This window comes from Lemur catta, chromosome 26, assembly GCF_020740605.2.
Source record: "Lemur catta isolate mLemCat1 chromosome 26, mLemCat1.pri, whole genome shotgun sequence".
Taxonomy (NCBI): domain Eukaryota; kingdom Metazoa; phylum Chordata; class Mammalia; order Primates; family Lemuridae; genus Lemur; species Lemur catta.
In genome coordinates, this window is record NC_059153.1 from 8,597,433 (window position 1) to 8,610,143 (window position 12,711).

The 12,711-nt window shown below is 45.4% G+C and overlaps 1 pseudogene; it reads left to right on the forward strand.

The window, feature by feature from the left end:
* LOC123627702 overlaps positions 1-8,136 on the forward strand; it is a 33,617-nt pseudogene extending 25,481 nt beyond the window's left edge.
* Positions 8,137-12,711: the final 4,575 nt, after the last annotated feature.

Consider the following 12,711-nt stretch of genomic DNA (forward strand, 5'->3'; position numbering starts at 1 on the left):
TCTGTTGTTTGGTGCTGCACTGTGTAGCAGACACTTGGTTTTCTTCCTGAGAGCCCCTTTCCTCACTCTAGAACCCGTATTTGGTGTAGGTCTCAGGGAAGATGAGTCTTGTCCCACTGGCTGCCCCCAGCCGATCACAAGGCAGCGCAGCTGTTCCTTCCCAGTGTGGGATTGGGCTGGGAAGAAGCACCTGACCCGATTGATTCTAAGTTACAAGACGTGCCTGGACATCGATGCAGATGAGGTGTCCTTGAGGGAAAGATTCTAAGCTCTTAAAAAGAGGCATGAGAGAGAAAGCCCTTTTGCTTATTTATTTTGTCTCTGGACATCCGTGTGTGAGGCTGTAAGGTCTGGAGATAGAGTCATTTTGCAAACATGACAGGGCCTCACCAAGGCAAGGCAGGCAGGACACAAGGATGACGCCGGATACTTAATAGCGTCCTTGATGTGCTCAATTGACGAACCCTGCAGCCTCCCTACGTCTGTGTGGTAGTGAAGTTTCCATGTTGACCCAGCTGCTGAGAGGAAAAGTCGGAAGCCTGTCTCTCCAGCAGTCTGGGAGCAGCTAATCCGCCCATTTTCAGTCAGCTTGGGTTGTTCGCCGTAGTAATACATGTGTATTCCGTGCTTATTCTTGTCAGCCTCAGTCTGTGATTTCATTTTGAGCAATCATTTGGCATTTTTGAAATGGTTTGCCTATTGCTAGGCTGCATCTTAGTCCCTGTGCTTTCTGAAAAGACAAAGTGGAACACAAGAGGCATGTATGAGAAAAAAGTCATGAGATCTACAGCTCAAATAATAAATAGCCTCGTGTAAGGTCTTATTTCAAACTTACAACTTTGGCTTAAATTTTAGTATCCTTTATACGGAATGGATGCATTTCAGAGTGTTGGCTGTGTTACGAAGCTAACATCGGACATTTACCTGTTGTAGTATCCTTTATACGGAATGGATGCATTTCAGAGTGTTGGCTGTGTTACGAAGCTAACATCGGACATTTACCTGTTGTAATACATTATGAAATTAAAGGCATATTCCCCATCAAAAACACCACCAAGTAGAATTGAATTTTAAAACTTCCAGCAAAAGACATGATCAGGTTTGCAAGTTGCTTGCTGTTGTACTACTTGATGTCATTCACAGCTGTTTGAGAATTTGCAAAGATTTCTCAGATGGGAGATTTTTATTCTAGCATTGCTGTCAATTTTCAGGGTCATGGAACTTCTCACATTCCCAAAATTCTTTTGATCACATGTTTATGGTTCCCTAAATTTAACATTTTCTTCTTTTTTTTTTTACTGGTACATGATAGCTGTACACATTTTGGGGGTCCATGTGGTATTGTGATGCCTGTATATAATGTGTAATCATCAAATCACGGTGATGGTAATATCCATCACCTCCAACACTTGTCTTTCTCTCTGTGTTGGGAAACCTAAAATTCTCCCCTTCTAGCTATTTTGAAATATACTCTACAAATGACAATCCTCTGGTGAATTATGGGGGAAATAATGTAAAATGAAAGTTTGAAATTCTAGCTTCCCACACCTGTCTCTGTGCCCAGACCCACAGCTCGAACATCATCTCCTCGTCTTTCACACAAGGTGGTGAGCTGGACCCAGCATTTCTAAAAGTTGCACACTGGGAACCCTAAATGGCAAGACAATAATAAATGTGCTTGGAACATAGACTCTCTTGGAAGGTCTCCATCAGAGATGAAAAACTGAGGCCAATTTTGCAGTCTAAGTCATGACCTATATTTGTTTTCGTATCTGAATATTGAATAAATTGAGACGGCAAAAAATGTGCCATGCAAACTCCAAACACACTGTATTCCTTCAGTAATACACATTCAGTAGTTTTAAAACTTGACAGAACACTCTCTTCCTTTTCTAAATGTCAGGAATGTGTTTCTAATGATGTTAGACCACAATATCATACGTTGCAATAGGTGCCACCACTTAAAATCCTTTGCCAGGATGTGAAAATTCCTTAGTCCAACATTCATAAACTAATTAGTGTGTTTTAGTATAAAACTAGCTTCATAAATGTAGACAGTGCATAAAGTGATTTTATTTAAAATAGGAATACTTCCACGAGGAATCTAGAAAAAGTTAAGTTCTGTGGCTGAATGCTGTGAAGAGAGGCTATGTGAGATGTAGTGAAATCAGTGGGGAATGGATGCATCTCGTGGACAGGCATCGTTATTTTATTGGAGTTATTGGAGTTTGGAAAACCAAACTTGCTATTATGACAGATCATGCACCTATTCGACCCTTTAAAATAAAAAGCTTATTCACAACTATATTCTATGTTAAAACAATTCTCTCTTCTTAAAGAAAAAGAAATACTGTGAAGAGTTGTAGTAGAAAACACATGGGAATTGGAATTGAACAGACTCCAGTTTGATTTCAGTTCTTCCTCTTAATATTCGGACAATCTTAAGCAATTTTACTTCACCTTTTCTTTCCTTTTTTTCACAGCATTTTCGTAAGATTAATAATGTATGTAAATCATCGGGCACATAGTAAAGGCATGCAAAAATCAGCAGCTGCTGGTAATAGCCGTGTTTCAGCACAGTGTGGCATCAGCCCGGGTGACGCAGGGCCAGGCATCAGTGGCTGCACTGGTTTCCCAGGGTGGCTGTAATGCTCCTTCAAGAACTCTTTAAGGGTGTCTTCAGAAATGCTTTAAAAATGAATGGTTAACGGTGGCTCATGCCTGTCATCCTAGCACTCTGGGAGGCCGAGGCGGGTGGATCGCTCGAGCTCAGGAGTTCGAGACCAGCCTGAGCAAGAGCGAGACCCCGTCTCTACTAAAAATAGAAACAAATTATCTGGCCAACTAAAATATATATAGAAAAAATTAGTCGGGCATGGTGGCACATGCCTGTAGTCCCAGCTACTCGGGAGGCTGAGACAGGAGGATCGCTCGAGCCCAGGAGTTTGAGGTTGCTGTGAGCGAGGCTGATGCCACAGCACTCTAGCCAGGGTGACAGAGCGAGACTCTGTCTCAAATAAAAAAAAAAAATGAATAGTTAAGATCTCCATGCTTTAAGTGAGATTTTGAAGTATGAAAACAGAAGCCATATACGTCCTACTACAGGAATTTCGCTTGCAATAAGTTTTGTAAAGAGTTGGTTTTGGGGGGTTTTGTTTTTAATGATTTGTTTGCATTCTTTCCGAATCTTCTCATTGGAAGACTGTGTTTATTTTTAGTTTGGTACCCGGAAACCTCTCCATTCCCCAGCAGTGTTCTGGTGGTCCTGGCAGTGACGGCGGTGGTCTTCCCTTTCCAGGTGCTTGGGCCTGTCTAGAGCGTTATGAGCAATGACAGCTGAGTCCTGAGAAGCCGTCCACCTGGGCAGTGAATGACGTCATGACGGCTACAACTCCGTTTGTTTCTTTCACAAAACAGAATCATGCATAAAATTCCTAAGATTGACCAAGAAAAGGTTGAAGGCTGTTTAACAATTTACATAAGTAATCTTGACAATAAGTTTTTTGTTGAAATACAGTTCAAATGAAAGCAGAGGGGAAACCCTTTGGGTGGTTGGACACAAGCCAGCAAGACCAAGACCAAACCACTAGGCCTCGTAAATGACCTGGCTTCAGATCACCGACCTGCTGGCGCCGATGTAGGGTAAGGAGAAAAACTACTTTACAAACAACCAACACACGGCAAGAATTCTTGTTTGGAGAGTCAGAAAGCCAGTGTTAGTGTTGATGATAGAGATTTTTAAAAGTCAGCTGTCTTGCTTTGATGCAGTGAATAAGTCTCTTTGGAAACCTCTTCAGAGCAACAACATCATGACGTGACAAAGGTCAGCTTTGCAAATCCTACCACCGCTTGTGTCCCTTCTGCCCCCAGGACCCTTGTCCTGCAGCTTTCTCTCCAGGTCCTGTCCCATTGTTTCCACAGCACTTTCAAGACATCATTGGTTCTAGAAGGGAGAGTCACATCTATGTGTGATTTTCTTAAGCTTTCCTCATGAGAACAGCCCTGCAATAATGACTGTATGTTCTGAACATGCTGTTTGCCTTGGGCTGGTGTGCGATGAGCACACTTCCCGAAGGCCAACCAGTAGGGGACAAATACAGGGACCAGGTGACCCTCCATGTTTGGAAAGCCCCACGTACAAGCAGCAAGAACGAAAAGGTGCTGAGCTCAAAGTGGGTGCTGACGTGACGTGACCAAAGTGGACAAGAGCGAGTCTCTCCTGATGGGTCCGTCTGGGGTCTGTGCTTACCTGGTTCCACCCATGGGCAGGGTGCAGAATGGCACCACTGGCAGCTGGCAGCCTGGGGAGAGGGCTCATGGCGGTTCCTCTGTGTACACGGCTAATGCTCTGCATTAGTCTCAGACTTTTGCACTTACATGGGCACAGTCAAGATAATAACCATGCCACAAAAGCACAGCGTATGACTAGAAGGGGACAGATGGCTTTCCCTGGCATGACAGAGCCATAATCGAAGGGCGAGGCTATGTGACGCTGATGTCAGCTCGTCTTTATTTTACCATCTGGCTCCTTGTCTAGGGCTCCCTCAAAAGGGATGTCCCCGCTACCCTGCGCTGGGGCCTCCTCTCCCACACGGCAGTCCGTGCGGAAACACAAAGGAGGTGGATGGTGCTGGTGTTCTGCGTAAGCCCCATGCCAGGCTTGTTAGCAGAAGCCTCTTCCTTCACCCCGGCTGGCTTCCCCTTCACAGCCAGGAGTCTCCACTTAAGTCCTTTTTATTTTTTTTATTTATTTTTTTTTTATTTCAGCTCATCATGGGGGTACATAAGTTCAGGTCATATACATTGTCCATGTCCCGCCCATCCCCCCGAGTCAGAGTCCCAAGCGCGTCCATTCTCATTCTCCAGACAGTGCGCCTGGCACTCCTCATGTAGTCATACCTCCATCCCCTCCCCCCCCACCTCCCTGGGTCTGCACCTTCAAGCATGACCATTCCCCAGAGGGTGTGGAACGCACTCGTCATGTAGGTATACACCCATCCCCTCCCCCCACCCCCCGTCTCAGTCTGATATCCAATTGGTACCCTTCCCTGATGTACATTTAGGTGATGATCAGGGAAACCAGTTTTCTGGTGAGTACATGTGATGCTTGTTTTTCCATTCTTTGGATACTTCACTTAGTATTTTTTAATGAGTGGAGCTCAGCGCTCACTCAATGGTCCCCACCTTCCTCGTAAAGGAACTGAGCTCCACCCCCCCAGCAGCCACTTCCGACAGCATCCCTAATAGGAGCCTGACACCTTCCTGCGACGCCTATTCAGTGCCTGCACTTCTCGTCTTCAGAACCAACAGTGCTGTTTTTCAGAACAACAGCGTTGTGTTAAACTCACCCCATTGGAAATCCGACCCCATCACCCCCTGCTCTCCCGAGTCAGCTTGCAGACTGAGGGTTATGTGTTCACGTACCGGCCCATACGGATAATCCAGACTAATGACAGGCCTGGTCGCTCACATATGAATATCGAAAACTTCACCAGTTTGAGCTTATTCCACTGGAGCTCTGCCTCGACGATCATGTCGTTGGGTGAAGACTATTCACGGAAGAGAGGTGTTCAGTGCTCAGAGAAGAAAGGGCAGAGTACAAGAGGTGCTTCTGTTTCCAGTTACTTGAGTGATTTTTCAGGGGCTAAATAAGCCACTTTATCTAGAAGTGCTTAAACAATTGCTTAAATAATGCATGGGTGAGGGGAGGCTTTCTGAATCCCAGTGGTGCTTTTGATTTGAGAAAGATTCGTTACAGGTTCCCAGACCTGCTTGTGGACATCACCAGGACATCGTTCTACTATTCTCTTTGTCCTTGTTTCCAACTGGTGGCATTCTTCAAACACAGAGCGGCATGTTAAAAAATATTTGCAGCACAAATTTCATTCTGATTCATGATTAGAGCAAATATCTGCCCTGAAATTTACCTTTAGAGAATTTTTTAAATCATTTAATAGAAAATTTAAAACAAACATTCTATTTTTTTCCACATCCTTCATTTATTTGGCATGACCCAAACAGCCTTGCCTCACATTGCGATCAACTCTCTTCCACAGAGGTAGAATTTCTGAAACGCTGCTGTATTTCACCTGTCATTTGCGTGTGGAATCTTTGGCAAGTGGTCTGGGCAGAGCTGGTGACATCTCTCAGAGCAGAGTGAGACGTGCACACAGCCGCTCAAGTGTTGCTCGTACCTTGGCAGCCTTGGCACAACTCTCGGTGAACTGTCCAAAATGTGTGACTTTTTCCATTTAGACACTGATTTCCTCATTCTAAGAAATGACATCATTCATCTTTAGAAACAGTGGTTCTCAAATTGCAGTACCCAGGCCAGGAGCATCAACATCAGCCAGGAACTTGCTAGAAATGCACACTCCCAGGCCACACTACGAGATTTGAACCAGAAACTGGAGGAGTGGGGGCCACCAGCCCGGTTTAACAATCCCTCCTGGGGCTTTATTGCACACCGAGAGCCACTTAGCAGAAGAGCAGACTTTACCTGCTGTGAATTGGGTGACACAGAGTGGCAGTTCTCTTGTGCTGCTGAAAGTCTGACAGAGCAGGTAGCACTCACTGAACCATCTCCCCCTTGCTGTGCGATGTTGTAATCACAACTTAAAAATGTGATCAATAAGATACAGAAGACCTTAAATAACCTTTTAAGCCCCTGGCCTTTACGACAGACATGCTGAAATTTCAGTATTTTCTTGTTCTCACCCAAATCCATTTTAACACATTAATCGTAGTCTTTTAAACAGGAAGCCAGTTGGAAAGGGGGCGGTGAGCAGTCACAGGGCAGGACGGCAGCAGAAACACTGATGTGTGCAGAAAGTATCGTGCCCGGGAAATAACCCTCAGGCTATGCCTGTTCTAAAAATTTTCAAAATAAGTCTCTTCATCTGTAGGATCTTCCCTTTCTTCATTAGTGAAGCTAAATCTCGGGTTCAGAACGTTGTCATCTTGCCCGAGAACTCCGTGACCTTCTCCTAATCAGCTTTCTTCTCGAGCAAATTTCTTTTTTGTCTGCTCAGATCAGCTCTAAATATAGCCACGCAAATACTGTTTTCTGTTGCTGCGTATTGACTTGGCACACTGGTAATTTCCTTTAGTCTTTTTCCATGACTCTCCCAGCGTGCATCTCGAGCACGCATGGCTTTTGTCATCTTCACCAGGCTTCTTGTCCCTACATGGTCTTCTCTGTGTATTTACTCGTGAACTTCTACCCATACCGTTATTTCCTTTAACCTGGACTTTGAGTCTTTTATCTTTGCCTTTTTCCACTGTCTACTTAGTATGGGACAACATCCCCTGGCTTATGAACAGGTGAGCTGAGGAGCTGGCCATGGTGGCAGGGTGAGCTAAGGACAGTCCCCTCCCTTGTGAGTGAAACAGCTTAACACACAATCTCTCTGCAGAGAAGAATGAAGGTTCCTGAGTGCAAGAGACGACAGACAGTCATCCCGGTTGGCCACGCGGAGTCCTCGTGTCTTTACCATCGCCTGCTCGTTCTGGACATCTTGCGCCATCTCCGATTCCATGGCAACCCTGTTTCCATGTCTCTTCCAGCCTCCAGCATACCCCATGCCTTTGTGCAGATTACAAAACAGTGGTCTCTCTAGGCACATCAATGATAAAAAGACACACCCAGAGGCAGACAATTTTACAGGACCCCTTGGTTGGACAAAACACAGACAGGTGGCCCTTCCGTTAGGTGGGTGTTGCCCTCAGGGCTTGGCAGGTCCAGCCTGGGCTGGATTCCATTCCCACCCCACTGCCTCTCCCGGTGCCTTTGCTTTGTGCAGAACTGCACAGTCTGATCCGCGGCGCTGCTGTCTCTGCCCCCTTTCCCACTGCTGTGTCTAGAGCAGCCGTTCTCCAAGCACAATTCTTGGACCGGTGGCACTGTCACCTAGAGACACGCTGGAAACACAAGCTCTCAGTCCCCACTGCAGAGTTCCTGGCTCAGCAAACAGCAATCTGTGTTTAATCAAACCCTCCAGATGATTCTGATGCACACCACAAAAGCACCTGGCACACAGTAGGTCTGCAGTAAATGCTTGTTTGTTGAATGAATAAATGAATTTCTCCTTCACAGTGAAGCTCAAGCATCCTCTCCTTGAGACAGCTCCTTCCCCAGCCTCCCGCTTGCTCGGCTCTGTCCTCTCCGTGCTTGCACAGTGCTCCCTGCCGCCGTGCGCTGGGCCACAGTGCTCTGCGAGAAGCTCTCTCCAGGCCCTGCCCTGGCTCTCCACGAGCACAGAGATGGTGGTGCCCGAGCTGCACCCCTGTCGTCCCCAGCACAATGCTTGGGCCACGCTGGAGACCCAGTTCACGTGGGCGGAAGACACAGCAAACAGCAAACAATAAAGTCATCACCGGGCCTGGCGTTTGTACCTGCCCAAAGACCATGGGATTCCAATCAATTCAAAAACCCATGCTAAGAAAAACTATTTTGTCATTGTGCCTCAAATGTGCCATTTCCTCTTGTTTAGTTGTTGTGCAAACTCACAGTTTAGTAATAAAATTAGTTTATTAAAATATTTAAGCCACTTGTGATTTGTCCAGGGCAGTGTTTGTCTCCGTTTCTAGGCCTACGTGTAAATGAGGTCGGGGGCTGGACCTAACCGGACCCTCGAGATGCTGATCCAGTCACCGGCAGGAGGACAGGAGGCTGAGAAGGTGACTTCTGTGGGTGACGCTCCTGGAAAGGGAATTTATCGTGACAGGAAAAGTTGGTCCATGTCTTCCTTTCTAGGCACCTGCTGCTCACGTTACCTCAAAGGACATTTTTATCAGGGTTTTCCCCTTCCACTTCCCCACTGGTGTCCTCCTTCAGCACAGCATATGAAGGGTTAGATGTTAAATCTATAAAACTGCTTTACCGTAGAACAGGAGTATCTGAATAAACTAGTTTCACGTGGCGTTTCAGTGTTCTAAGACGGCCGTAACAGAATAACCTGAGACTGAGTGGCTTAGAGAACAGAAATCAGTTTTCTCACAGTTCTGGGCACCACAAGTCTAGTATTAAGGTATCAGCAGATTTAGTTTCTTCTAGCAACTTTCTCCTGGACTTGCTGGTGGCTGCGTTCTCGCTGTGTCTCCACCTGGTCTCTCCTCTGTGCTCATCCCTGGTATCTGTCCGAATTTCCTCCTCTCACCAGTCAGCTGGACGAGGCCACCCTGACAGTCTCATTTAGTCACCTCTTGAAAGGCCTTCTCGCCAAATGCAGTCACATTCTGAGGTGCTGGGGGTTAGGGCCTCCACATCTGACTTGGAGGTACTGGAAACTCAGTTCAACCCTTACATACGGGGAAGCAAAGTAACGGGTCTCCCGTTCTTGAGTAGAGTTGGGAACAGGTTCAGCCACTAATCAGGATTAACTTGCAGACGTTCTTTGCCAGGTAGGCAGATGCGCTGTTTGCTGCCCCCTTCTACCTTGGTTATCTGCACCCAGACTTGTCTGAATCGCTGGATCCCAGCCCCGTCACAGAGATGTCCAGCATCTGTCCTCTTACTTTTCTGGACATGCAAGCCCACAGTTCGCTTCACTTCACTGTTCCTGATTTTATCCAAAAATCTTTGAATTGTTCCTTCAATCTCTCTCATCTTCAGCAAAGCATTTTTTTTATTATTGTTGTAGTAAAATATACATAACATAAAATTTATGATTTTAACCATTTTAAGTGTACAATTCAGTGTCATTAATTACATCCGCAATGGTGTGTAACCATCATCATTATTCCCAGAATTTTTCATTATCTAAAACAGAAACATTGTAGACACTAAACAATAACTCCCCTTTTCCGCCCCCCACTCTCACCCCCGCAACTTCTAGCCTTCTAGTTCCAGTATCTATGCATTTGCCCAATATCCTTGTGTGTCTGGCTTATTTCACTTAATGTAATGTTGTTAATGTTCACCCCTGTTGTAGCACATGTCAGAACTTCACTCTTGGTCAGCAAGATGGGGGAACAGGAGGTTTCTGTTTTGTGTCCCCGACACAAACAATGATCCGGCAGCCGTACACAGACACAAGTGCTTTTGTGGGAGCTTTGGGATCCAGGAGGGAGGCTGTGGAACTCCCGTGAAGCCCAAGACCAAGGAGCGCCATTTTGAGGAGGTCGTCCCACACCACAGTGACAGGCGTTCCAGACATGGTCCCGGCCAAGGACAGAAAGTGGCTTCATCCCAGTGAACTTGGCTCCTTCTCCTCTGGCCGTGGTCCTGCACCCAACCCCCACTGGCAAGGGACCGGGAGGAGCCCCGTCTGCCTACGTCCCTTGTAACAGGCCCACCAGCCTTGGGTCTCTGACCACGGACCCTGCAGCAGCTCCGTGTCCTGGTTCCAGCCCTACGTACCGTTCCTGTGTACACTGGTGAGTGAGCCTTTACTGACCTCAGTCTGGTATGTAAGCAGATAAGAAATGATTTCAGAAATAAAGCAAAAAAAAAAAAAAAAGAACCTCGCTCGTTTCGAAGGCTGAATAATAATATCTCATTATATGATTATATTTATACACTTTGTCCATTGATGGAACCTTGGGTCATTTCCACCTTTTGGCTATTGTCAGTAATAATAATAATAATAATGATGACCAGTACAGCCTTTTCTGCATGGCGTAATTCAACGCTTTCAAACTGCTTTCCATGAAGCATTTTTTCGCCTGATTTAGGTATCAGCATTTCATTTAAGGCTTAAAAATTAGTTTTGCTGGTGAAATAGAACAAGTCCGGAGTTTGAAGTCAGACGGCAAATGCCGTTTCTGCCTTCTGTTTGCTGTGTGAATTTGGGGCAAGCGATGTAACTCCTCTGCCTTCAGCCTCTTCCTCTCTGACGTGGATCTGGCGATTTCTGCAGCGCACGTCGTGGGAATGAATGAGAGACAGTAAAGCACCTAGAGTGTGCATGGCGTCCGACACCCAGCGGGAGCGCAGCAGACGCCGGCCGTCAGCGCTGTTTCCAGATAGCCGCGTGTGGCAGCCACCAGGCTTTTAAAGACACTGCGTTTCAATCAAGCTGCTTTCTTCATCCCATCATCACACGTCAACGCTTGGCTCCTACTCTTTCCTCTAATAGCCGTGAAGTTCTGTTTCAATCACTTACATAGATCACACCACCGTTCCAGGTTTGTCAACCTGTTTCACATTTCATTCTCAAAAGGTCTGTTCTACCAGATTTACCTTTAGATCTATGTTATAACTTCTACTATGTTATAACTTCTACATTTAAAAGGTGAAAAATTTATTCATTTTTGAAGAGAAACCAGAGTATATATATTTTATAATTTAAATAGAAAATGATCCTTTAGTATATTTTCTACTGTTGCCTTTGGTGTAAGACATAGTATTTATATTATATTTAAGGTCAAATGTGTATGCTAAATTGTCCAGTATTTAATGGTTTTTTTTTCATAAATTGAAACTGATGTATCACTCACAGCTTTAAAGATACTTTTTATCAAGGATCTGAACAATAGCTTGATGTTCCCAGGATACATTCTTTCTATTCCACCAGAACAATAGAAATGACTATCATTAATTATTTTGTGCATCCATGAAGTTCAATAATAGATGAGAAAGGATTTCTGTGACAACATGAAACTTTGTTACTCTTTTATCAAACTACCATTTTAAAAGTTTTTAAAAATATTTATTACTAATTTTATCCAGAAAACACTACTGAGACGGGTCTTTGTTTGTACTGTATTTTTTTCAAACAAGGGAATGTTATTCCATAAGCACATTTTGATTAGTGAACTAAATAGGCATTTCTTTTTATTTGCATTTATTTTGGAATGAGCTGGATTTATGTTAGTGGAATGAAGGTAGCTGACTCGTTGGTTCCTTTCCTTTTATTTCTTTTAGGTTTCCTTCAAGTGTGAAGAAGGGAAGGGAGGTTTTTCTGGCTGGCCGAGGGGCAATACCATAAAGGCTCTATTATTTTGCAAGGTCTGCGGTAGCGAGTACACCAAACTCAGTGACTTCAGCAACAGAAACGTATTGTCCCACAGTGCTGGGGGCTAGAAGTCCACTATGGATCCAGGAGTCAGTGGGCCAAGCTCCTTTTGAAGGCACTAGGGAGGGATCTGTCCCCGGGCTTTCTCCTAGCTTCTGGCAGTTTGTGAGACTGTGGCTTCAGCATTCACGTGCAGTTCTCTCTGTGCTCTGTGTGTCTTTTTTTTTTTTTTTTTTGAGACAAAGTCTCACTCTGTCACCCGGGCTAGAGTGCTGTGGCATCAGCCTCGCTCACAGCAACCTCCAACTCCTGGGCTCAAGGGATCCTCCTGCCTCAGCCTCCCGGGTAGCTGGGACTACAGGCATGCGCCACCATGCCTGGCTAATTTTCTCTGTATATATTTTTAGTTGTCCAGCTAATTTCTTTCTATTTTTAGTAGAGACGGGGTCTCGCTCTTGCTCAGGCTGGTCTCAAACTCCTGACCTTGAGCGATCCTCCCGCCTGGGCCTCTCAGAGTGCTGGGATTACAGGTGTGAGCTACCACGCCCGGCCAATCTGCAGCTTTTGAGCGTGTCTTTGCTGGTTCCTGAGGTTGCTGGGGAGAAGCGACTTTAGTCTGTTTGCTCTGAAGGGCTATTTGCACGCATGCGATTCATTCTGGAGTATGTTAATGGGTCAAGATTACTATATTAGATATGCATGTGCATGTCCGTATCGCTGGTGCGCCTTCATAAATATTACCTAATTATTGAGA